Here is a 24947-nt window from a genome sequence, read left to right as displayed (position 1 = left end):
TTTTTTTTGGTTTTTTGAAACAGGGTCTCACTATGTAGTTGAGACTGACCTGGAGCTCACTGTGTAGCTCAGGCTGGTCTTGAACTCACAGTGATCCTCCTGCCTCAGCCTCCCAAGGGCTGGGATTACAGGAATGCACCACCATGCCCGGCTTGGAATTACAGATTTTGAGATTGTGTTTTTCAGTATCATTACCATATCACTTGTTTACTGCTTTCTTATAATCCATTCAGTCACATCCTCTCATATCATGTGCCTTCCCAAAATGGTACAACTGCTTTACTACTACTTTAAATTTAGACCAATTGCAAGACTTTTTAGAAATCTCATTTAAAATTTGGCTCAAACACATGAATACTAGAAGTATCAACAAGTTCAACCAGAAAAACACCATTTCTAGTTCTAATGCCAAGTATGGAAGCAACCAGTGGACTCTTACGTTTCAGCTCCTACCTTATTAGTTGAGTCACACTCTCTTCCCCAGATTTTTCCAGTATCTCCATATTCTTGGAAAGTTTGTAGTTCTCTCTCATGGACAGCATTCCAATGCTCCTGATTCCCCAGCACTGACAAGACAAAGCCATTCTCTATGGGACTGCTTTTTTGGGACGACGCTGATCATGCTGCAACTCTAGCACTGCTTTTTGGGGTGTTTTGTTTTTGTTTTTGAGATCAGGCTGGCCTTGAATTCACTATGCAGTCCAGGCTGGCCTTGAACTCATGGTGGTCCTCCTGCCTCAGCCTCCTGAGTGCTGGGATTACAAGTGTGTGCTACCACACCTAGAAAACTATAATTAAATCATTTTGTGTAATTCAGCTGTTCGGCTTTGGATTTCCTTGCCATTGATGCCCAAAGGATCAGCTTTAGGGAGAGTTGGAAGGCGTTTCTGGAGGCATTTTTTTGCCTTATCTACTGAGATTTGTATGTATGTGTGGGTGTGGGCACATGCACATGTGTGCACTGAAGTTTACAGGTGAATTGGTGAATTATAGTTTGTTATGGTTTTGGTCTAGATGCTCCCCCAAAGCCTCGTGTGGTTATAGGCTGGTTCTAGGGTGTGTGAAGCTGGAATTGATTCATGATGCAATGCTAGGCTCAAGGACACTAGGATTAAAAGTATGAGTGCTACCCACCCTAAGTAGTCAGAATAAGATAAAAGGGGCAGGGAGACTCTGTTAACTCTCTCTGGCTATGCTACCTTGTATGTGCTATGTTGTTTCTGCTCAGCCAGGCCAGTTTGTTATCCTTAACTTGGAGTCAGCCAACAATGGACTGAAACCTCTACGAACCGTAAGCCAAATAAACCCTTTTCCTCTAATTTTGGGTGTGATCCAGCACTCAGGTGAGGCAGGAGGACTACCATGAGTTCAAGGCCAGCCTGGACTGCATAGTGAAACCCTGTCTCAAAAAAAAAAAAAAAAAAAAAAAAATACAGCTCAGTACAAAGGCCCTGGATTCAATCTCCAGCACCCTCAAAAAAATTATTTCATTGGGCTATATTTTATGTACTTATTTTTAGTTAACACATAAAATGTATATATATTGTTATAGTTTGGATCCTGAACGGCCCCTCAAGATTCATGTGTCAAAGGCTCGGTCCTCAAGGTGCTGCCATTGGGAGGCAGTGGAAACTTTAAGAGATGAGGCCTAGTGGCAGAGTCTTCGGTCACAGGGACATTCTTTAGAGAGACTGTGGTACTCTGGTCCCTGCCTTTTTTTTTTTTTTTTTATTGAGATGGCGTCTCGCTATGTAGCCCAGCCTGGCCTCAGACTTGCAGTGATCCTCCTGTCTCAGCTGAGAGCTGGGATTACAGCTGTGCTCCACCTTCAGTGGTCCCATCCTCTTCTTTTTCTCTTCCTTCCTGGATATGAGGTAAGCAGCTAGCCACCAGCTAAAACTTGGAAACAGCCCACTGGCCCATCAACTGGAGACTGGATAAAGAAGGGTGATCTGGCTCAACCAGTCTTCCAGTCATCACTGGACTTTCCTGGGAATTCTTTTCTAACCGCTTCACAATAAACTAGTTGTGGTGTCTAATTTAACAAATTGAGGTTATTCCAATTTCTGAACTCCATTTCTGGACTCCAGTGAAAAAAACATCAAGCCCTGTCCTCTGGGAAACCTGGCATCGGCAGCCATTTATCTCACACAGTAAGCAGTAACTCCCCATTTCCTCCTCCACCCTAATAATCTGGAATCTACTTTCTGTCCCTGTGAATTCGCCTATGCTAGATATCACACCTAAGTGGAATCACAGTATCTTCCTTTGGTCTCACTCATTTCATTTTAGCATGTTCCAAGGTTCATCCATGTTATAGCATATATCAGAGCTTTATTCCTTTTTATAACCAAATAATAACCGTCTAATATATATCAGACTGAGATTAATAAGCATCACAACAAACAGGCCAGGTGTGTCCCCTGGAACTAGGTTTATGACCAAAGGAGAAACACAATTTTTAAAAAAACCTTTGTTTGGGCCTGGGATTTAGCTCAGCGGTTTGGTGGCCTGCCTTGCAAGTGCAAGGACCCGAGTTCAATACCCAGTACCAAAAAAACAAAAACAAAAACCTTTGTTTAAGGAAGGGGGCAATACACCAAAAAGCATACATTTTGATCCATTATCAACTGATGTATCTGTGGGTTATTCCCACCTTTTTGCTACTATGAATAATGCTGCTGTGAATAATGATACATAAATGTCTGTTTGAGTTCCTGTTTTCACTTCTTTGGGGTACATACCCGGGAGTGGAATTGTTTGGTCATATGGTGATTATGTGTTAAATTTCTTGAGGAACCTCTTCCTTATTATTTTTGAGTCATTGGAAAAACGAATTCCATTTCATTTTATTTCATAAATAGAGAAATTATGCTCGATCTTTTTATTGAACAGAATGTGAGTGCCTGGCCTCACTGCCATGAAGAAAGTTAGGTAGATTTCCCATGTCTAGGCATCTCAACTCTCAAAATTATAGTTATTCAGGTGTGGTGGTGAATGCCTGTAATCCCAACACTCAGGAGGCTGAGGCAGAAAGATCACCGTGAGTATAAGTCCAGCCTGGGCTACATAATGAGTTCAAGGCCAGCCTGGACTACATAGCAAGACCTGTCTTGAAAATAACAACAACAAATTAGAAAAGGTATCATTATCTCTAACTTAGGAGGAAACTTGAGGCCCAGAAGTTAAACATCAATATCAATGATTATAAATGATTCAACCTTTTTTTTTTGTTGTCACTGAATCTCAATGGTCCAAACTCTTTTGGTTTTTTTTGTTGTTTTTTTTGTTGTTGTTGTTGTTTTTGAGACAGGGTCTCACTATGTAGTTGAGACTGACCTGGAACTCTCTATGTAGCCCAGACTGGTCTCGAATTACAGCGATCCTCCTGCCTCAGCCTCCTGAGTGCTGGGATTCCAAACTGTTTTGTAGTCTTAGGTGATAGTGAAACTAGAATTAATGGAAACAAAGTAGAATTTAAATGGAAAGTTCTCTCTAGATTAGAAAAAAACAAAACAGCCACAGGTGGGCCACTGATTTGAGTGTGAGAAGCATGCCACCTTGCAAAATGTTAGCTGAATCATCTGTGAAGACATCAGATGAGTAAGATATTTTTATAAGCAAAACATTGCAGTTTGCTATAAGTGAGACTATGCATAAAAAACAGAACCAAACCAACTCATGTCCTTCTGTCCCTGTCTTGGATTAAAGAGGAATAAGAAGTTTTGTTATCATAAGGATGTCAAAACAGTATCTCCTTCGGATACCTCTAAAAAAACCTTTCACTGGTTTCCAGGGATGCAGAGAGGAGCTGACCACACAGTTGTAGAAGGTGTTGTGTGAAGATGATCAAACAGAAGACTCTGGTGCACCAGAGCAAGCTGTCTGTAAAAGGCTCCGCGCTCCATACGCATTTACAAGTCGCACCCACACCTTCCTTTACACCAATCTGGGAAGCAGCTGGGGTGATAATTCCACCACCCACTCTGTCTTCTCCAACATTTGCTCCTGTCCCCACCCCCACCCCCACCCCCAAGAGGGGTTTAACTATGTGCCTATAAGGTTTTAATTAGCCTGGTTCAAAGCTACTACTCTCTAGCAAAGCAGCCCTAAAACCCTGGCTGAAGAGAAAATCTGGACAATGTTCTTTCTTCTCACCCCTTTCAGTGTATTCCATTTCCTGTTCTCATTTCATCACTATAGCTCTTCTCCCCCTGAAATCATATACTCATTTTCTCCCTTACCTTCAATGGAATGTAAGCTCCTGAATTCCCAATATGTGGAATTAGTGTCTGGCACAGAGCTTTTAAAAATACATATTAAGGGCTGAGGGTTTAGCTCAGTGGCACTGTGCCTGCCTTACAAGCGCAAGGTCATGAGTTCAATCCCTGATACAGCAAAAAAACCCAAAAACAAAAAAACACGAAAAGCAGCTCTCTTGTTGCCTTTGCTGCCTTGTGTGCACCATGCTGCTTCTGCTCTGCAATGCCTGTTTGCCATTCCTGCCTTGGAGTTGGCTGATTATGGACTGAAACCGCTATAAACTGTAAGCCAAATAAAATCCTTCCGCTCTAAAACTAACAAACAAACAAAAATATGTTGAATGAAATAATAATAATCTTATTTTGAGGTCGCCTTTTTCTGCACAGAACCTTCCTTCTTTTATTCTGAAGTCTGTAATGAAGTTTTATTTAATATTGTATTGTACTATTACCTATAGTGAAAGGAATTTAGAGACTTTCTCCTCCATATTCAGGCAAAGGGGGTTGCAGAAGTAGTACAGTGTTGCAAAAATGAGCTTCGGGGGAAAGGATAGGGGATGGTCTCGTGGGATTTGGATTGTTGCTATTGGAGTTTTAAATAAAAAGTGGGTTCCTAAAGTCTGGAAAGCTTAGGAATATTTGGGTTATATGCAGAAATATAAAAACATCTTCCTTACATAGGAGCAATTAGTGTAGAAACCAAACAGACATCTAAATATACAATCACGAAGTCTTTGGGGAAAAAATCAGGCTATTATAAAGCATAATGGAAGCACAAAAGCTCGGTGTGATGGCACATACCTGAAATCCCAGCACTTGGGAGACTGAGGCAGGAGGATCGCTGTGAGTTTGAGGACAGCCTGGGCTACATTGTGAGTTCAAGGCCAGCCTCAACTACAGAGCAAGACCCTGTCTCAAAAAAAAAAGGAAGCACAAAACACATTCCCATATTGTGGGTAAGGGGAAGCTGGGAATACTTTAAGAGGAAATGTTACTGAACTGAGTCTTAGAACAGAAGTCAGTGAAGTAAAGGGAGGAGTAAGTGTTCAAGGAAGAATAGCAAGCCTGAAGTCAGGATGCAAAAGAAATCATGGGTTTGGAGTATAGCTTAGTGATAGAGCACTTGCCTAGCATAAGAAAGGCCCTAGGTTTAATCTCCAGCAAGAAAAAGGCAAAGAGGAAGTGGCGGGGAACGGAGAAAAAGATACCATGAACGAAGAAATGGTCTCCAACTGACCTCCCAGCATTTACTCTTATTATACCAGGAAGTGGGTCACAATGGTCTCTGTCTCCCCCCATTAGACTACTCTGTCTTGTTTGCCTGTATATCCGATGTCCTAAGAAAATGCCTGGCACAGAGTCAACGCTAGCAAATATTTGCTGAATGAACAAACCACTATCTAGGTTGTCTTAACCTATCCACCGAACAGAATATCTTTTACTACATAGTGGCATGTGCCTGCACTCCTAGCATTGAAGGAAGATGAGGCAGGTGGATCACAAGTATTCTGTGCAAATGGAAATAAAAATCTATCAGAAGTAGCTATACTTGTTCGTTTGTTGTGGTACCAGGGAATCAAACTCAGGACCTTGTGCTTGTCAGGCAGGCACTGTGCCGCTGAGCTACATCCCCAGCTCAGGAGTAGCTATACTTGTATCATAAAACACACTTGATGACAAAAACCAGAGACAAAGAATGCCAATATGTAAAGGGATCAATCCAATAAGAGGAACTATAAATACATATAAACTCAGTGTGGGAGCAGCCATTATATAAAGCAAACATTGTTAGATCTAAAGAAAGAGACCAACTCTGTTATAATCATATTTGGGGACTTCAACATCTTTCTCCCTCTCATCTCTTCTTCCTTCTCTCCTTATTTGTTCTTTTCCTTTCTTTTCTGTTTCCAGGGCTATCTGCACTCTCATGTTTAATGCAGTGTTATTCACAATAGCAAAAAATAGAGAAGAAACTTAAGTGTCAACAGATGAATGAATAAAGAAAATTACATACATATACAAATATATGCACATACATGATGGAATAGTATTCAACTTTTTAAAAAGTGAAATTGTCATTTGCAGCAATCTGCATGAATCTAGAAAACCTTATGCTAAGTAAAATAAGACAGGCTCTGACTGGCAAACACCAAGTGATCTCAATTATATGTAGAATCTTAAAAAGATCTTAGAGAAGTAGAGAGTGGAAAAGTGATTAGTAGAAGCTGGGGATGGCAAGGGACAAGGATGATGGGGAAAGTTAGTTAACAGGTTCATAGTTACAGTTCGGAAGAAAAAATGGTAATGTTCTATTGCACGGTATGGTAGCTATAGTTAACAAAAACATTTTATATATTTCAAGTAGCTGGAAGAGAGGACTTGAATGTTTCACTATAAAGAAATGATAAATGTTTGAGGTGATATATATGCTAATTACCTTGATCTGATAATTACATAATATGTACATGTATGAGACATCTCGTTATACAAATGTTATGCATCAGATTTTTTCATTAAGTTTATTGGTGCTTTTTAGATATACAGTACAGTTATGTTCATCATTGGGATCCTGCACCTTTACATGATGTATCTTGGTTCTTATTTTTCTCCGTACCCCTGCCCTCTCTTCATACCCTTTACCCTTCCATATTTACAAAGACTTTGTTTTCATTTTTTCCTTTTCTCATAGTTTTCTTTTCCCTTCTTTCCTTTCTCCTATCCTTCTCATTTCCCCTACTCCTTTAGCCCTTTTCTTCCTATTTTACATTATTGATTATACAATTTGAACCTTATTTATACTTAGTTTTTCACACCAGAGAAACTCTTTGGTATTTACATATGTGTGTTCTATTTACTTCACTTAAGAGTATGGCCTCAATGTACATCCATTTAGCTCTAGTTTCTCATTCTTTATGGCTGAGAAGTACTCCGTTTTATAGAAAAAAAAAACCCATATCTTTATCCTGTCTCCAGTTGATGGGCAATTGCACTGTTTCCAAGTTTTAGCTATTACAAACTGCCATGCATCCAATTTTTAAAAACAGCCATAACCTGTATTTTCACAGGGTTTCACGGCTAGAAGGCAAAGTGTTTTTCTATGCAATTTGCATACAAATTCATTAGTACTTAGAAGTATTTGCATTGCATTGAAAGGAAAATGCTAGAAGTCTTAAAGTACAGAAGCCACATATCCTAATATTTGTATAGGAACCCATTTCCTGATAGAGCAAAACATAAGGTCAATATTATTCCATCACCTTTATGTACATTTCCCTGAGTATTTGTTCACTTGTCCATTAACTTATAATGGCTGAGATGGAAGTAAAACCCATGTTTACCTTATCCTAGGCCCATGCCAAAAGGCAGTGAGTCCTGTATTACATACTGAGTGGATCATTTCTGCTACTGAGTACATTCAGTTTCCATTTACAATGGTTTGATTTACAATTTTTGAAATGAGGTAACAGTACCTCATTTTCATGAGTGGGCAGATCATCCAGATAAAATATTAACAATGAAATATATTAGAGTTAAACTACACTGTAGATCAAATGGACCTAACAATCATTTACAAGATATTTCATTCACTGGGTGCAGAATACACATTCTTTTCATCAGCATATGAATCATTCTCTTGGATAGACAATAAAGTGTTACAAAACAAGTCTCAATAACAACAAAAATCAAAATTATACTATGTGTTATGGCTTGTATCTAGATATCCTCCCAAAGCCTCATGTGCTCATATATGGGGCTTTTGAGAAGTGGCTGGATCATGGGTGTGTGATGCTAAGAGGGTATGCGAGTATGGATTAAGGTATGTGAAACTAAATTAGTCTATGATTTAACATAGTTCTAGGCATAGATAATGGAAAGGCCTACACTGGGTGCCAGTGGCATTATCCAATAGCCTGGATGGGATAAAAATCCAGAAGGCTTTTTGCCTGCTTACTGCTTCCTGCCTACCCTGCCATGGACTGTTTCTTCTCTGCCACACTGTCCTGGCTTGGAGCCAACAGACTGTGGACTGAAACCTCTGCAAATTGGGAGCTAAAATAAACCTTTCCTCCTCTAACTAGGGGACATCAGGTATTTTGTCCCAGAAATGAAAAGGTAACTAAGACACTATGTATTTTCACTGAATTAAAATGGAATCAAACTGAAAACCAAGAACTTTAGAAATTGTACAAATATATAGAAACTAAGCAACATATTCTTGAATGACCAATAGGTCATTGGAGACAGCAAAAGAAAAACTAAACAATTTCTTGAAACAAATGTGAACAAAACCATACCATATCTATGAAATATAATAAAAGCAGTACTAAGAGTGAAGATAAGCACCTACATCAAAAAAACATTTCAAATGAACAATCTAATGATGCAGCTCGAGGAACTAGGAAAGCAAGAACAAATCAAGCTCAAAATTAGTAGAAAGAAAGAAACATCAAAGATCAGAACAGAAATAAAATAAAGACAATAATATAAAATTATCAAAATTAAGAGCTAGTTTATAAATAGGACACATGTGTAAATACAAAAATAGTTTCTCTTGTATGAGAAACTGAAAATATAAATGAGGGACAAAATGTATAGTAGATAATGTGAAATAAGAAGAAAAGGTCCAAAGGGAAAGGAAAAGTAAGGAAAGAGGTAGGGGAAAGGAAAGAAGGGAAAGAAAAAATGATGGGAAAAGAAGCCAAAAAGTGCATCATGAATAGGGAAAGGTGGAGGGGTAGAAGGGAGGGAAGGGGAATGGGGAAAAAAAAGAACCTATATATATCATGTAAAAGGTACAAATTCCCAATGATGAATGTGACCATAATGTATACTTAAACTTAATTTGATTAATTTTTTTCCCTTCGGTACTGGGGATTGAACTCAGGACCTTGTGCTTGTGAAGCAGGCAGTGGAACCAGTGAGCCAAATCTCGAGCCCAAACAATTTTATTTTTATTTTAAATTGAATTTATTGGTACATTCTAGATAGACAGTACAGTTACATTCATTACTGGGATAGTGTACCTTTATATGTCAGGTCTTGGTTCAAACTTAATTTTAAAAAAAGTTTTTAAAAGAGTTAGTTAAACACAATTGACAAAACTTTTAGCTAGGCTAACCAAGAAAAAAAAATAGAAAGACCAAATAAAATCAGATATTAAAAAGATGACCAGGCATGGTGGCGCACGCCTGCAATCCTAGCACTTGGAGGCTGAGGCAGGAGGATTGCTGTGAGTTCAAGACCAGCCTGGGCTACATAGTGACTTCCAGGTCAGTCTCAACTACGTAGCAAGGCCCTGTCTCAAAAAACAAAAAACAAACAAAAAAAAGAGACATCATAACTGATATCACAGAAATGTAAGAAATTACTAGGGAGAATTATTAACAACCCTGTGTCAGCAAAACCTAAAAGAAATGGATAAATGTCTGTACACATACAACCTACCAAAATGGAACCATGAAGACATAGAACCTGGACATACCAGTAATGAGTTATGAAATTGAATCAGAAATAAAGTTTCCCAACAACAACAAAAAAAACAAACCCAGGACCAAGTAGCTTCACTGCTGAACTCCATAAATCATTTAAAGAAGAACTAATAGCAATTCTTCTCAAGCTATTGCAAAAAATTGAAAAGGGAGAAACTTGGCCAAAATTCTTCTACAAAGCATTCTACAGGACAACTTCTAAAACTGCACAACTGGCTCCTCTCTACCTCCCTGGAGGAGCCAGTGAAGGATTTAGCATTGTGTTGATAGCAAAGCTAGACAAATATACAACAAAGAAAATTGCAGACCAATATCCCTGGAGAACAGAGACATAAAAGTTTTCAATAAAATACTAGAAAACCAAATCCAACCAAAATTCAAAAAGACTGTGCACTGTGATCAAGTGGGATTTAAGCACAGTTTAATACAAGGAAACCAGTTAATATTATACATCACATCAACAGATACAAGGACAAAAACCATATGATTATCCCAATAAACATTTGAGAAAATTTGACATCCCTTCTTGATAAAAATTCTCAAATTAAGTATAGAATGGTGAATCCACAGCCAACATCATGATAAATCATGATAAATGAGGAAAAGCTGACAGTGTTTCTTCTAAGATCTGCAACAAAACAACAATGTTCACTTATACCACTCATATTCAACACAGTACTGGAAATCTTAGCCAGAGCATGTAAGCAAGAGATAGAAATAAAAGACATCAAATTGGAAAAGAATAAATCATATTATTCCTGTTTGTAGAAGACATGATTTTACACATAGAGAATCCTAATATTTCAACCCTAAATAACACTGGAACTGCTAAACGAATTCTGTAAAGCTACAGGATACAAAATAAAAATGAAAAACACTACTTTCAATAGATTGATAACAAACTGGCTGAAAAAGAAATCAAAAGGCAGCTGGACATGGTGACACATGCCTGTAATCCAGCACTTGGGAAGCTGAGGCAGGAGGATCACCATGAGTTTAAGGTCAGCCTGGGTTACATAGTGAGTTTAAGGCCATCCTAAACCATTATAACAAGATCCTGTCTCAAAAAAAAAAAAAAAAAAAAAATCGAAAGGCAATTTTATTCACATACAAACATACTACTAATAAAATATATAGGAATAAATTTAACTAGGAAGTAAAAGATTTCTATAATTAAAATCATAAAGCACTAATGAAAGAAATTAGGAAAGCCACACCAAAATATGGAAAAGCATTACATGTTCATGGATTTGAAAATATTGTTAAAATGTCTATACTACCCAAAGCGATCTACCTCAAATTAATGCAATCCCCAAACAAAATATCAATGACATTCTCCACAGAAATAGAAAAAACCCACAAAATTCACATAAAAGCACAAAAACCCAGAATAGCCAATGCAATCCTAAGCAAAAAAGAACAAAGCTGAAGCCAACATAATTCTTGACTTTAAAACATATGACACGGCACATGCCTGTAATCCCAGCATTTGGGAGGCTGAAGCAGGAGGATCACTGTGAGTTCAAGACCAGCCTGGGCTACATAGTGAGTTCCAGGTCAGTCTCACTACACAGTGAGACCCTGTCTCCAAAAAATGACAAAGCTATAGTAATCAAAACAGCATGCTACTGGTATAAAAGTCTACATACAGACATATGGAATAGGGTAGAAAATCCATGTATTTATGGCCAGATGATTTTTAACAAAGTTGGTAAAAGCATATAGTGAATAAAGGACATCTCTTCAATAAATAGTACTGGGAAAACTGGGTATTAAAAAGAAAAAAACCTAGAGCTCTCTAATTATATCTAAAAGCCAACTCAAAATGTATGACATATCTGAACCTACTAGAAGAAAATAGGAGAAACACTTCAAGACATTAATACAAGCAAAAGTTTTTGGATAAGACCCCAAAAGCACTGGCAACAAAAGCAAAACTGACAAATGGGATTATATAAAATTAAGAAGGTTCTGTACAGAAAAGGAAACCATCAGTAAAGTAGCAAGCTGAAGAATAGGAGAAAATATTTCCAAACTATCCATCTGACAAGGCATTAATATTCAGAATATTTAAGGAACCCAGCTCAACAGAAAAAGTATATATCTGATTGTAAAATGGGCACAAAGGGCTGGGGATTTAGCTCAGTGGTGCCACCACCTTCCTCACAAGCACAAGGACCTGAGTTTGATTCCCAGTACCAAAAAAAACCACCCAAAAACAAACAATAAAATAGGCAAAAGACCTAAATAGACATTTCTCACAAAAAGGCATGCAAATGACAAATGGGTACATGAAAAAAAAATGCTCAACCTTGATAATTACCAGACAAATGTAAACCAGAACAATGGGATAGCACCTTACTCAGAATGACTATCTTCAAAAAGATTTTTTAAAAATTGCTGATGCAGATGAGGTAAAAGGGAAATGCTTAGGCACTGTACAGGAGAAGGTTACATGGGGACATGGGCTGGAACAGGAGCTGCAGTTGTGGTTCTGTACACAATGGAATGTTGTTTATAATGTTATAATGTGGAATAGAACAGAAGAGTAAAATGTAACGATGAACTCTTGCTATTTATGGCAACACAGGTAGGGACTGGGGATTGAGTTCAGTGGTTTCACCACCTGCCTCACAAGCACAAGGTCCCAAATTTGATCCCTGGTACAACAACAACAACAAAAAAAAAACAGATGGAATTGGAGGACAGTATGTCTAGTGAAATAAGCCAGGCACGAAGGATGAATACTGCATGTTCTCGCTCATTTGTGGAAGCTAAGAAAGCGAATCACATAGGAGTACAGAGTAGAGTAGAGGTCACAGAGGATAGGAGTGATGGGGAGAGGAAGACAGAGAGGTGGGAAAAGGGTACCACAATGCAAGGGAAGATTTCATTCTAATGTTCTATAGCACAGTATGGTAACTATGTACAACAATTTATTATACATTCCAGAACAACTAGAAGAATTTGAAGGCTCTCAACACATAAAAATGATAATATCTCAGATGATAGAGATACTAATTACCCTAATTTGATCATTACATATTGTATACATGTACCAAATTACAACAGCGTCCCCCCATAAATAGATACAAACGTTTGCCAGTGTGTAAAAAAAAAACCCAATTTAAACCATATATTTACATGAGATCAACTTCTACTGTATGGGACATGTCACTACATTTCCTCTTCCTCCCAGGTTTATTGATGCATAATTGACACACAGAGATGGTATATATTTAAAGGGTGGACATTTTTGTTTATGTCTTTGTTTTTTGTGGGGATTGAAGTGCTGAGCTGCCTATGTGCTTGGTTTTTATTTTGAGACAGGTTCTTTCCAGGTGGGACCATACCCGGCTAGAGTATCTCTTCTACTAGCTTCTTTCCCAAGAGTCAATAGCAAACATTTCACTAGTCGTTTTCCCAAATTAGGTTTCATCCCACTATAGTTTTAATGTGTCCCTCAAATATCATGGAAACTTAACCCCAAAATTCATGTGTTAATAGGGTTTGGAGGTAGGGTGTTTAGGAAGTGGATTTGAGGACTAGTGGATTGTCCCTTTCATGGATTAATGGGTCACTGCTATGGTTTGGATAAGTGCTCTCCAAACTTCCATATAGTAAAGGTGTGGTCTCCAGAGTGGCACTGTTTGGAGGTGAGGCCTTGTAGAAGACCCTTAGGTCGTATACTACCATACACACTGGCCACGACCATGTTGCATGCCCACCAGAAGCCCAAAGCAATGGATCCAAGGCCAGGAATTTAGCTCAGTTGCACCACACCTGCCTTGCAAGCACAAGGACCTGAGTTCTATCCCTGGTACCAAACAAACAAACAAAACCAAAGCAATGGATCCACCCAATCTTAGACTAGAACTTTCAGAACCATGAATCAAAATAACCTTTTTATATTTAATTATCTTGGGCATTTCATTATTGTGACAAAGCTGACATTGAGGGAGTGGGTTAGTGATCCTAAGAATGGGTCTGTCAGGAAAACCAGTTTGACCAGTGCTCATAAGTGGCCTTGCCATGTGATACCTTGTGCTGCTTTAAAACTATGCCAAGTCCCCACCAGCAAGAAGGCCCTCCACCATATGCAGCCTCTATACTTTGGACCTCCGTAAATGTAAGAATTAGGTTTATTTTCTTTATAAATTACTCAGTTTGAAGTAGTAGACTGAGACACAGCTTGTGTCTGAATCAATTATTGTTACCAGGTAAATAACACACAGAAATAAACTCAAGAGCCGGCCATGGTGACCCATGCCTGTAATCCCAGCACTTGGGAGGCTGAAGAAACAGGATCAATATGAGTTTGAGGCCAGCCTGGGCTATATAGGGAGTTCAAGTTTAGCCTGGACTAATCAGGGCCTATCTCTAGAGCTAATGAAGATTAATTCAGTCAAAACCACAGTACTGAAATCAAGGAAGAGATATCTTTAAAAGAAAACCTGGAGCTGGGCACAGTTGTAGTCCCAGCACTGAGGGAGGCTGAGACAGGAGGATCATATGTTCAAGCCCTAACTGTGCAATTTAATGAGCCCTACCTACCTCAAAATAAAAAATAAAAAGGGTTGAGGATATAGCTCAGTCGTAGAATACCCCTGGATTCCACCCCTAGTATAAATAAATGAGTACATAAATACAAGAATTCATAAATAAAATTTAGATGCTGAAGATGGGGAAGTGGATGGTGAGAAGGCGCCACCCCTTTCTCCTAAGAGGTCCAGGTGCTCTTCGTGACGGTATGGCTGTCTGATATCCCAGTCCCTGTGGGAGCCCCGCCATGGCCCTCTTGGCGTTTGACACTTGAAAGGAAACTTCTTCCTCTACACTCGAGGCATTGATACAATCTATGTAACATTTGTTACTTTTCTAGGACTCTGCTTGTTAAACTTGTTTTTTGACCCTGCAGGGGGAGAAACTCAAAGACACAGCCACAGATCTGATGTTCTTTGTAAAGAGTCAGAAAATCCCGTCTTTGCATAAGATAAAAACAATTGCTTGGTGTTTCCTGTTGTGGTGTGCCTTTAAAAGCTTCCTGTTGATGTGAGCCTATAAAAGGAGGTGTTTCTGTGAAATAAATCAGACTTCTTTTGGTCTGCCCTCGGTTTGAGAGTTCTTTCCTTTTTTGATCCTCACTCCCCAACTCAGGCATGTTTGTGTTGTGACGGCTGGGCTGCCACAGTGCCCCAGTCCAGACACACCTCAGGCTCCCAATCGTGACCTTTTTTTATTTCTTAATTTTGGGGGAAGGAGATAGAGCCTCACTATATAACTGAGGCTGGCCTCAAACTCATGATCCTCCTACCTCGGCCTCCTGAATTCTGGGATTATAGTTAGGCACCACCAAACCCAGAAGTCTTGAACTGTTCTAGATAAACTTAGCTGTTTACTTTCTTGAGGTCCTGTGTTCAGCTTATGAATGATTCCTTACTGCATCTGTTCTGCACAAAGAAATTTGGAGCGGTAATAATGGGCCAGCTAGAGAAAAGGGCTTCTTTACATTTTGGACTAAATCAGCTCCTGTTATGCTCCCATGCAACCTATATTTCCTTTCAGTAACCACTTTCAATTTATGTCCTGGGGAAGCTATTTGTGTCAACGTGTTTGACTTGGGAACCACCTAGGTGATTGGTGGAGCACCCTTCTGGGTATGTCTGGGTAGGCCATGGATGTGTGACCTTGGGGTCTATGTTTGGTCTCTTTCTGGCACTGTTCTGCTCTACCTCATGGCTGCCATGAAGTGAGAAGCTTTGCTCTGCCTTTCCCTTTCACCAAATGTTTCTGCCTTAGAGCCAGTCAACCATAGACTAAATCACCTGAAACAGCGAGCCAACTCAATCTTCTCCTCCTTTAAATTATATATGCCAGGTATTGTGTCTCAGTGACAGGAAAGCTGACCAACACACCTTGCTTAATGTGCTTGATGTTTGTAGTTCTCATCAGGCTATATTCTCTGTCAGGTGGGTCAGAGTCACTCTGCTCTCCAATGCCATATACAGTGCTTAGTTTGACGCATATTTATTGGTGGAGTAACTACTAGCTGCTTCTCTCCAGTGATCCCAATAGCTCTGGTTTTAACAAGGGGCTTGTTTTTAAATCTTACTCCTAATGAGGAACTAAGTTCCTCATCAGAGCACCAGCCTAGAAGGTCATTGGTCCCTGAGCCATCAGGGGCTGTATTTCTATTATAGATATTGTGGTTAGTATATGGTTTGTGGGTCATGAGTTTGAAATTTGGTTACAGGGTGGTGATGGTTGAGAAGTAGCAGAACTTTTAAAATGCAGGTCTGAGCGAGAGAGCATCAGGCAACTGGTGGTGTTACCTTGGAAGAGATTAATGTAGGGCTTGCAGGACCCTTGTTTGTTCCAGTCTAAGTAGGTTGTTATAAAGATTAAATCTGTCCCCTAATCCTTCATGCATTGTCTCACCAGATGGTTTCTCCCTGTCATGTGTTCCCCCACCAAGAAGTCACCTACCATGTTGTCAGAGGCCCTCATCAGAGCTGAGTGCCATGCTCTGGGACTCCAGAACTATGAGCTAAATAATTATATGTTACCCAGTGCTGTGTATGATTTGGTTATAGGTTTAATTGTATCCTTCCAAAGTTTCATGTATTAGAAGCTTGGTCCCAGGGTAGTGGTACTGGGAAGTGGTGGAAACTTTTTGAAAGGTAGTGCCTGATGGGAGTCTTTAGGTCATTTGGGTAATTTTGAGCCATATACCTAGAATATTTTTTTCTGTTTGTTCCAGAAAGATAAACTGACTAAATTTTGGGGTGTTTTATTTATTTATTTATTTTGGTGCTGGGGATCTAACCTGGGACCTCCTGCCTCACTAGTCAAATACTCTACCACTGAGCTCCATCCCCAGGCCCCTAGAATTTCTATTGGGAATATACTCAATCCCATCAGGAATCCTCTCTGGGAAGGGAGACAGTGTATAATACCAGGTGGTATCAAGAGGAAGCCATGATGAAGAAGTCTATGAAGGAGGACCAATGTCACAAAATGGCCCTGCCAGACGGGAAATTTTTCCCTACTATAATGTTAGGGTCTAAGTCTTTGTTAAAGACATAACGGAAAATTTCCAGGCTGACTAGACTGGAACCTAAGCTTCAAGTGCTAGGGCAAGAATCTTACCTTCTCTGGACCAGTTTCCCCACCTGCAAAGTAGGGAGGGGTATGATCTTGGCTATCAACTTGCCTTGGACTGAAGGAAACCTAGAAAATTAGTGCCAAGAACTAAGTCACTGCTGTGACTATACCTGACAGTGTGGCTCAGAAACCTTTGAAATCAGCTTATGGGAGGAATTTGGAAAATTCTGGGGAAGCAGGCTGGAGAACGCCTTTAAAACTATTAAATGAAGCTTAATGGACAATTCTAGTTGGGGTTTAGAAGATCAGAATGCTAATAAGAATGCAGACAGTACTGGCTGTACTGAAGTTTCAGATGGAAATGAAGAATCTATTGGGAAGCAAATCACAGGCCATTCATGTTACATTCTGGCAAATAATCTGTCTACATTTTGTTCATGCCCTCAGATTTTATGGGAGGCTGAGTTTAAAGGCGACAGACTAATCTAGCAGAGGAAATTTCAAGGCAGCTCAGCATTCAGTGCCATGGGTATTGCTGGCTGCTTTTAGCCAGACTTACAGTGAGAATTGGGGTATGGGGGTAAGAAAATGAGGAAAACTTGTGGTGTGGCCAGAAAAGGAAAGTATTTAAAGGTTTTGCCAAGGAAGGTCTAGTTGCCAAAGAGATTAACACTATTAAAAAAAAAAAAAAAAAAACCAAGGGCTGGGGATTTAGCTCCGTGGTTCCAGTGCCTGCCCCGCAAATGGAAGGACCTGAGTTTGATCCCCAGCACCAAAAAAATAAAATAGAACAAACAAAAAAGAAACCAAGTACTTTGCAATGGGACAATAGGAAAGAGGCCTTAAGGGTATCTCAGGATTGGCTTTGTAGGCTCAGGTGCAAAGATGTAGAAATATAAATTCATTTCAGAGATTTTCCTTGGAGAAGAGAACTTAAAACACCCTACTTGCTGACTAGGGAACAACTTCCCTTTATTTGGTTCCCCTGCTCAGACATCAAGGCACTCGGGCTGCAGCAGTCATGATTAAGGCAGGTCCCTGTATAAATATGGCTAGTGGCAGATCTCAGTGTCTATCAGAATGATACTAGTGTTTGAGTCACACGAAATGCAAAAATTACGAGGTCATGAAGCTTCCCCAGGATTTGAAAGGAAAGCCTTCATGTAGAGTAGAATCAGAATCTCTACCACACCCGGCAGTGTGATGTGTGACACTGTGAGAGTGAGGTTACAGCTGCCCTGGAGACCACAGAAAGTTAGAGAAGCCAGAAAAATAGAATATCTGTGGAAGGGAACTGCAGGCAGTGAGCAGGGCCAGCCCAAGAGAGTGGCCCTGTAGGCTGCAACCAGCAGGGCTGCCCAAGCCCTTTGAAGGAAAATCACACCACTGTGCGTCCAACAAGGCTCTATAGGGTTTCACATTTGCCCTGCTCATTTTGGCCTTAATTTGGTCCAATTACTCATTGTTTTCCTGTTCTCCTTTAGGAATGGGAATGTTCACCCTTTGCCATTCATTATATGATGGAAGTAGGTGTTTTATTTTTTGAACTTACAGCTGCATTTGCCTTGAATCTCGGAGGAGCCTAGGACTAGAACTTTTGAATAGCGCTGAAACTGTGAGGACTTGGAGACTCATGGAGATGGACTAAGAACATTTTGCACCGAGGGACGGGCAAACACCTCTAGGAACCAGGGGCAGAATGGTTTGGATTTTAAATGTCTCCCAAAGGTACAAAGGCTAAAGGTATGGCTGCCAGCCTATTGTGGTGCTACTGCTAGGCAGTTGAACCTTTAGAAAGTAGGGTTTAGGGAAAGGAAGTCAGGCCATTAGTGATGTGCCATTGAAGGGAATATTGAGACCATGGCCCCTTCTTTTTTTCTTTCTCTGCTTTCCAGCTACCTTGCCATGAGCAATTTTCTCATGCTCCTACCACAATGCACTGCTTTACCACAGGCCCAAAGCAATGGGGCCAAACAGCCATTGACTGAAACCTGAAACCATGAGCCCAAATAAATCTTTCCTCTTTTAAGTTGATTTTATTAGGTATTTGTCATAGTTCCAGAAGCTGACATGTAGTATTTGAAGCATGGTAGTTACTACAATTACTCATGAGACTGTACAATGTGAGAAAACCCCTTCTAAAATAAGGGACTAAGTTCAGATGTAAAAAGAAGAAATATCTTATGTTCTAATCTCAAAACTTATCCAGTCATCTAGACCAAATTTAACAACATCTTCTCTTTGTGCTTAGCTCACTCAATGTACAAGTCACTAAGGAGCAGTATGGGAATGTGTTGGTTCTGCGCTATTCTGAGAAAAAAGAAGTGTCGACACACCAATTCTCGATGGCTGTGTTAGGACCGTGACTAGAGGAAGTTACAGATAGAAGCAACAAAAGTAAAAAGGAAATGCTCTCCCGCTTTTTAGGAGCAACTTCCGCTCCATCTCAAGGAATGTGAATAGCTTAGCTGTCCCTCCATATCTGAGAGCAATTGAATCCAGGACCCCCTGAAGACACCAAAATGTAGAGTTGCTCAAGTCTCTCATAAAATTGTGTATTATTTGCATGTAACCTACAAACATCCTCTTGTATACTTTTTTTTTAGATAGGGTCTTGTTATGTAGTTCAGGCTAGCCTTGAACTTGTGGTGATCCTCCTGCCTCAGCCTCCCAAGTGCTGGGATCACGTGTGTGCACCATGATGTCCAGCCTTTCTTGTATACTTCAAATCATCTCTAGATTACTCACAATCCCTAAAACAAAGTAAATGTCATAAAAAATAGTTATAGACTTTTTTGGAGGAATAATGACAAGGAAAAAAGTGTAAATATTTAGAAAAGAATTTTTGTCTGCTTTTGTGGTGCTGGAGACTGAACCTAGGGCTATGTTCATGTTAGGCAAATGCTCTACCACTGACCTACATCTTCTGTCCCCCACCACCACACACACACACACACACACACACACACACACAAAACTGGTTAGACCTATGACAGAGCACACAGGTGTGAAGGGTCAATCACTTAAATTTGAACACCTAGTATCTGCTAGGTGCAGGTACTTCATAGCTACATGTTATTTAACTTTACAAATAAAAGAAATTTGAGCTCAGAAAGGGAAAGTAACTTGCCCAAAGTCTCACAGCTACTGAACAGTAAAGCCAGAGATCGTCACTAGGATTCTCTCATGAGCACTTCTGACATTTCTGGCTTCTTAATTTCTTCTTGTGGGAGCCATGTTGTGCATTATAGGGTGCTTAGCAGCATCCCTAGCATATACCCGCTAGATGGCAGTAGCATCCTCTTCATATGACACCAAAAATGTCTTTGGACCTGGCCAAGTGTACCCGAAGGGGATAAAAATCCCAAATTGCAAAGCACTGGCCCAGCACCATCACCAGCAGATTACAATGCGTTTTCAAAGAGCTTGGTTGGCAGTAGTCCTCTGCGTAAGGTTACCAATGGATCTCTAGTACATAGAGTTGCTGGAAGCCAAGGGACCTCACTGTAAGTCATCTTTACATGTTGATACCCTAATCAAAGTGCCTTCACTAATTACTGAGCATAAGTAACTATCACCTGCCATTTTAACTCTATACTGAGGAGACTAGTTGGGATTATAACGGCCTGTGGAAGTCTCTGGAATAAAAAGGCGTCCTGACACATTGGTAAAACATATGGGCTCCACTTCCTTGACCTTTCTCCCTTGTAATTCAGCTTGGTCTGATTCAAATTTTGTCTTACTCACTTTTGTTTTGTTTGCAGCACTAGGAATCAAACCCAGGTTTCTCTACCACTGAGCCATAAGCCCAGTCCTCTCCTTTATCCATTCTTAAATTCCAAATGCAAAAGAAATGCCAGAAGAAAACGTTTTCATTTGCAATAGTGGTGGAAAAGGTTTGTTCTCCAAATAAACCAAAGTTCCAATTCAAGCTCTACTATATACTCCCTGGGTAGATGATTTAAACAAGTCATTTGACTAAAGCCCATTTTTTACAATAATGTCTAGTTTACAAAGGAGGGACTACAGATTAAATAATGTCAATTATTTAATATACCTAGCTTATGTGATAAAATCAGACTTCATATCTATATGAATAACCTAGGCATCATTATTGTTACTGTCTATTAAACATTGCAACATGCCAGACCTTAAGATGAGTGCTTTATGCAGTTTTAAATTCTTAAAGCCAAGCTGTAAAACAGGGTTTTTGTTTGTTTTGTTTTGTTTGTTTGTGTGTTTTTGAGCTGTTGGGAATTGAACCAAGGATTTTGTGCATGCTGGGCAAGTACTACACCCCAAGCTCCTTATTTACATTTTTGAAATGAAGAAACTGAGGGTGGAGATTAACAATCCCCTCAAGATCAGAAAACCTGTGATGTGAAGGAGAATCTACCCCAGTTAAAAGATGGATGTGCTGCTATTATTTGGAGGTGGTTATTACTGGGGATTGAACTTGGGTCCTTGCACTTGCAAGGCAGGCAGCGGCACCAACAAGCCAAATCCCTGGCAAAAGATAGATCTACTGTATATACAGTAGACCCTTGACTTATGAACTTGACCAGATCCCTAGGGCTGGTTGTAACTCAAGTTGGTTGTAAAGCAATACAGCTGAGATCTGGTCGTTTACCTGTATACACGCTATAGATAACAAGAGGCAGATGAATCTTCCATTAACCTAATTAACCCAGTTTGTTCATATATCAGGCCGGTCTTAACTTGAGGGTCCACTGTCTAATGCTGCTGTAATTAGCAGAGAAATACCTGAGAACTTTCTGAATAGAGTTCATCTGATTTTACTGGATACCTCCGGTAGCTCTTTCTATGACCAGTGAGCCTTGTCATTTATAAATAGCTAAAGAGGCTGCAATTAATTTAGGTAAATATTAATTTTAAAAACATGTGTCCATGCAACCTCATCTACACTATGGGCAAAAATACATGACAGGACCATCCAGAGGTGGCAGAATCATCTTCCTCCAGAACGGTCCACATGCTAGACCACAGTGCCAGTTCTCTCAGGCTTTCACCATAGTGGGAAGGAGGGCAGAGGAAGGGAGAAATACAAATGAGACGTTTGCAGAAAGCTATATGTACTAAGAAGAGAATGGGACATAATGAAGCGGGTGGTGTGTGCAGAGTTGATGAACAAGTTGGGCTGTTCAGAAAGGGCCTGTGACGAAGTGACATTTCGAGCTGAAACGTGAGTATCAAGAGCCAGCCAGGTCATGAGGGATGTCACAGACATCTATCTTCAGAGTTGTTGCAGGTTCTAGGAATCAGTAAATCCTGGGCTCCCTAGCTCCAATGATTGTTTGTATAACTAAATAATTTAGATCAGTTGTTGACCCTGTTAAGGACCTGACACCACTGCCATCGCAAACTGGCAAACTGGGCTCTCCTGGTTCTTCTTGCCTCTTAAAATGACCTCATGCTCTTATCTTCAGTTTCCCTTCCTTCAAGGCCACAGCAGTCCAGAGGAGTTAAACCTAAGTTTCTGCAGGACTGAACCCATAAAGGGCAACCTGGCCCGTGATAGGTTAAAAGTGGCTCGCTCCTCATAAATAAGCAATAGCCCAGCCCCAAAACAATAAAGGGACCTACTTTTCTTTGTTCTTCTCGTCTTCCCTCTCTTCTCTCTCCTTGACCTGCCTTCCCTAATAAAGTCTCCTGTCAGACTTCACGGTGTGGGGCCTAGTTATTGAGCTTCCCTGTGCCTCTACAGACCCTATGCGCAAAGAAGGAGAGGGGAACTGAGCCATAAAAATTGTTGTTGCCCAAGAGGAAGTAGCTGCAGCCTGGGTAGATAAGGGACTCTAGCACTAATCTCGTTCAGTCCCTTTTTATAGATAAGGACCGGAGATCCAGAGGAGTAAACACTTGCCTGAGGTCACAGGACTGGATAGTGGCTGGACCAATACTAGAACCTAGTTCTCCTGGCCGCTTGTCGACTATCAAAAGACATTCTGGGAGTGGGAAACAAATCTGAGCTCAGGGCCTGCCTTGAACCCTGGGTTCCCTAGGTCCAGGTGTTGGGTTCCAACCCCTAGAGGGAGTCAAGGTGATAATCTCTGGGTTTATTGTCTCCACGACTCAGGGTCATGGTATTCTAGGAAGTAGACATATCAGTTGACAATGAAAGACACCTGCTTAGAGCAGATTATTTTTCCATAAATCAGTTCTTTTCCTTGGCTTGGATAGAAAATTACTATTTTAAGTAGAAGAATCCTAAGAGTTTCATATGTACATATTTATCAGTACTAGACACTAGGGAGTCAATGGTTAGCCAGTACAAACACTATCCCCATCATCTTGAAGATTATAGTGAGGGGTTATAAATATACAGTAACCACAAACAGTTGTAAAATTGTAACAGTGACAAGTTTGGGGAACAGTTACGTCCCACTGGGGGGATGGGACTTTCATCTACCTAAGATCTGGATCAGCTCCTTTGAGGAAGTGACCCTTAAGAGGACATCCAAAGAAGAACAGCAGTTCTTTAGGCAGAGGAAGACAAAAGGGAGGAAAAAAGGTTCTGTTCTAAGGCATGTGCAACCCCCAGTGGCATGAGAGCAAAGTACTACAGGGCACTCAGGTCCATTCTCAGAAGTCAACAGACCATGGGAGGCCACATTTGGTGAAAAGAAAAAAAAGAATCTCTTCAAAGCTACCTCCAGGGAGATAGAGGGACCTTGTGGTGCTACAATTCACCAACGAGTAATATTTTTCCCCTTAATATTTTTTTTGTATAGTTGGCATAAGTATTTGGTACAACTATATTTATGATATCTCTTCCTCTTGGATTGTCCCCTTTACAAGGATGTAGTGACCTTCTTTGTCTCTCTTAATTAGTATTGGTTTGAAATTCACTTTGTCTGCTAATAAGATAGCTACCCCTGCTTTTTTCCAGGTTCCTGTTGCATGGAGAACTGTATTCCATCTGTTTACTTTGTCTATGTATATCTTTTTTAACTAGGTATATTTCTGGTATACAGCATATTGTTGGATTTTGCTTCTTAATCCATTCTGCCAGTCTGTTTCTTTTGATTGGTGAATTGAGGCCATTAACATTGGTGGTTATAACTGATATATATATGGACTTATCATTGTCATGTTATTGTCCTATTGTTGGAACTTTTTTATCCACCCCCGCTTTAATTTCTTGCCTTGCCTGATGAAATATTTTGGATTTGCTCTGTTGGGCCTCATGGAGTTGTGACCTTGTCTTTTTCTAGGATATTTTTAAAATGTTTTTGGAGAACTGGTTTGGTATTCATGAAGTTTCTCAGGTGTTCTTTGTTGTGGAAATATCTTATTTCCCCAACAATTTTAAAAGATAGTTTTGCAGGGTACATCAGTCTAGGTTGCAGGTTGTCTTCTTTTAGGACTTGAAATACCTCACTCCAGGCTCTCCTTGACTTGAGGGTTTGTGTTCAAAAGTCTGCTGTGATTCTGATGGGCTTTCCTTTGCATGTTATTTGTTTCTTTTTTTCAGAATTATACTTTATTTCACATTGATAGAAACCATGAAAACATTTACATTGTCCCACATTACAGCACAACATTTTCAATGGAATATTTCTTGCTATAAATAAAATCAGAGCTGGGGATTTAGCTCAGTGATTCTGCTGCCTGTCTGACAAACACAAGGACCTGAGTTTGACCCCCCAGTACCCAAAACAAAAGAACAAAACAAACAACAAAAAACTGCCGACTGCCTCACTATAAATAAGATCTTACTGATTTGTATAACCGAAGTAAGTCTACAATTCTTCAAGCTAAAGCAGAATAACATAGTAAATGATTGTTTAAAATTTTTAAATCCAGATAAACATATGGTTCATTATAAACACCCTATGTAGTTCATTACCAGATTATTTCCATGACCAATTAGCACCATAAAGATGCATTCTTTTTTTTATCATGGCTAGTTGGAGTCCTATATGCCTCACATATCTGTATGTCAAATTATTTTGCTCTATTTGGGAAGTTTTCTGTCATTAATTCTGTGAACAGTTTTTTTTTTTATGTCATTTGTACTTTCTCCTGCTTGTTGGTGGACTATTAGTCTTATATTATTCTTACCAACAAA

General features: G+C 39.8%; 1 pseudogene; it reads right to left on the bottom strand.

Moving 5' to 3' along the window:
• The window catches only part of LOC117285362, an 8592-nt pseudogene extending 4283 nt beyond the window's left edge, over positions 1-4309 (bottom strand).
• Positions 4310-24947: the final 20638 nt, after the last annotated feature.

The sequence above is a fragment of the Fukomys damarensis genome, unplaced genomic scaffold (assembly GCF_012274545.1).
Source record: "Fukomys damarensis isolate Sample0158 unplaced genomic scaffold, DMR_v1.0_HiC HiC_scaffold_9, whole genome shotgun sequence".
Lineage (NCBI taxonomy): Eukaryota > Metazoa > Chordata > Mammalia > Rodentia > Bathyergidae > Fukomys > Fukomys damarensis.
This window is presented reverse-complemented; position numbering and strand designations above follow the sequence as displayed.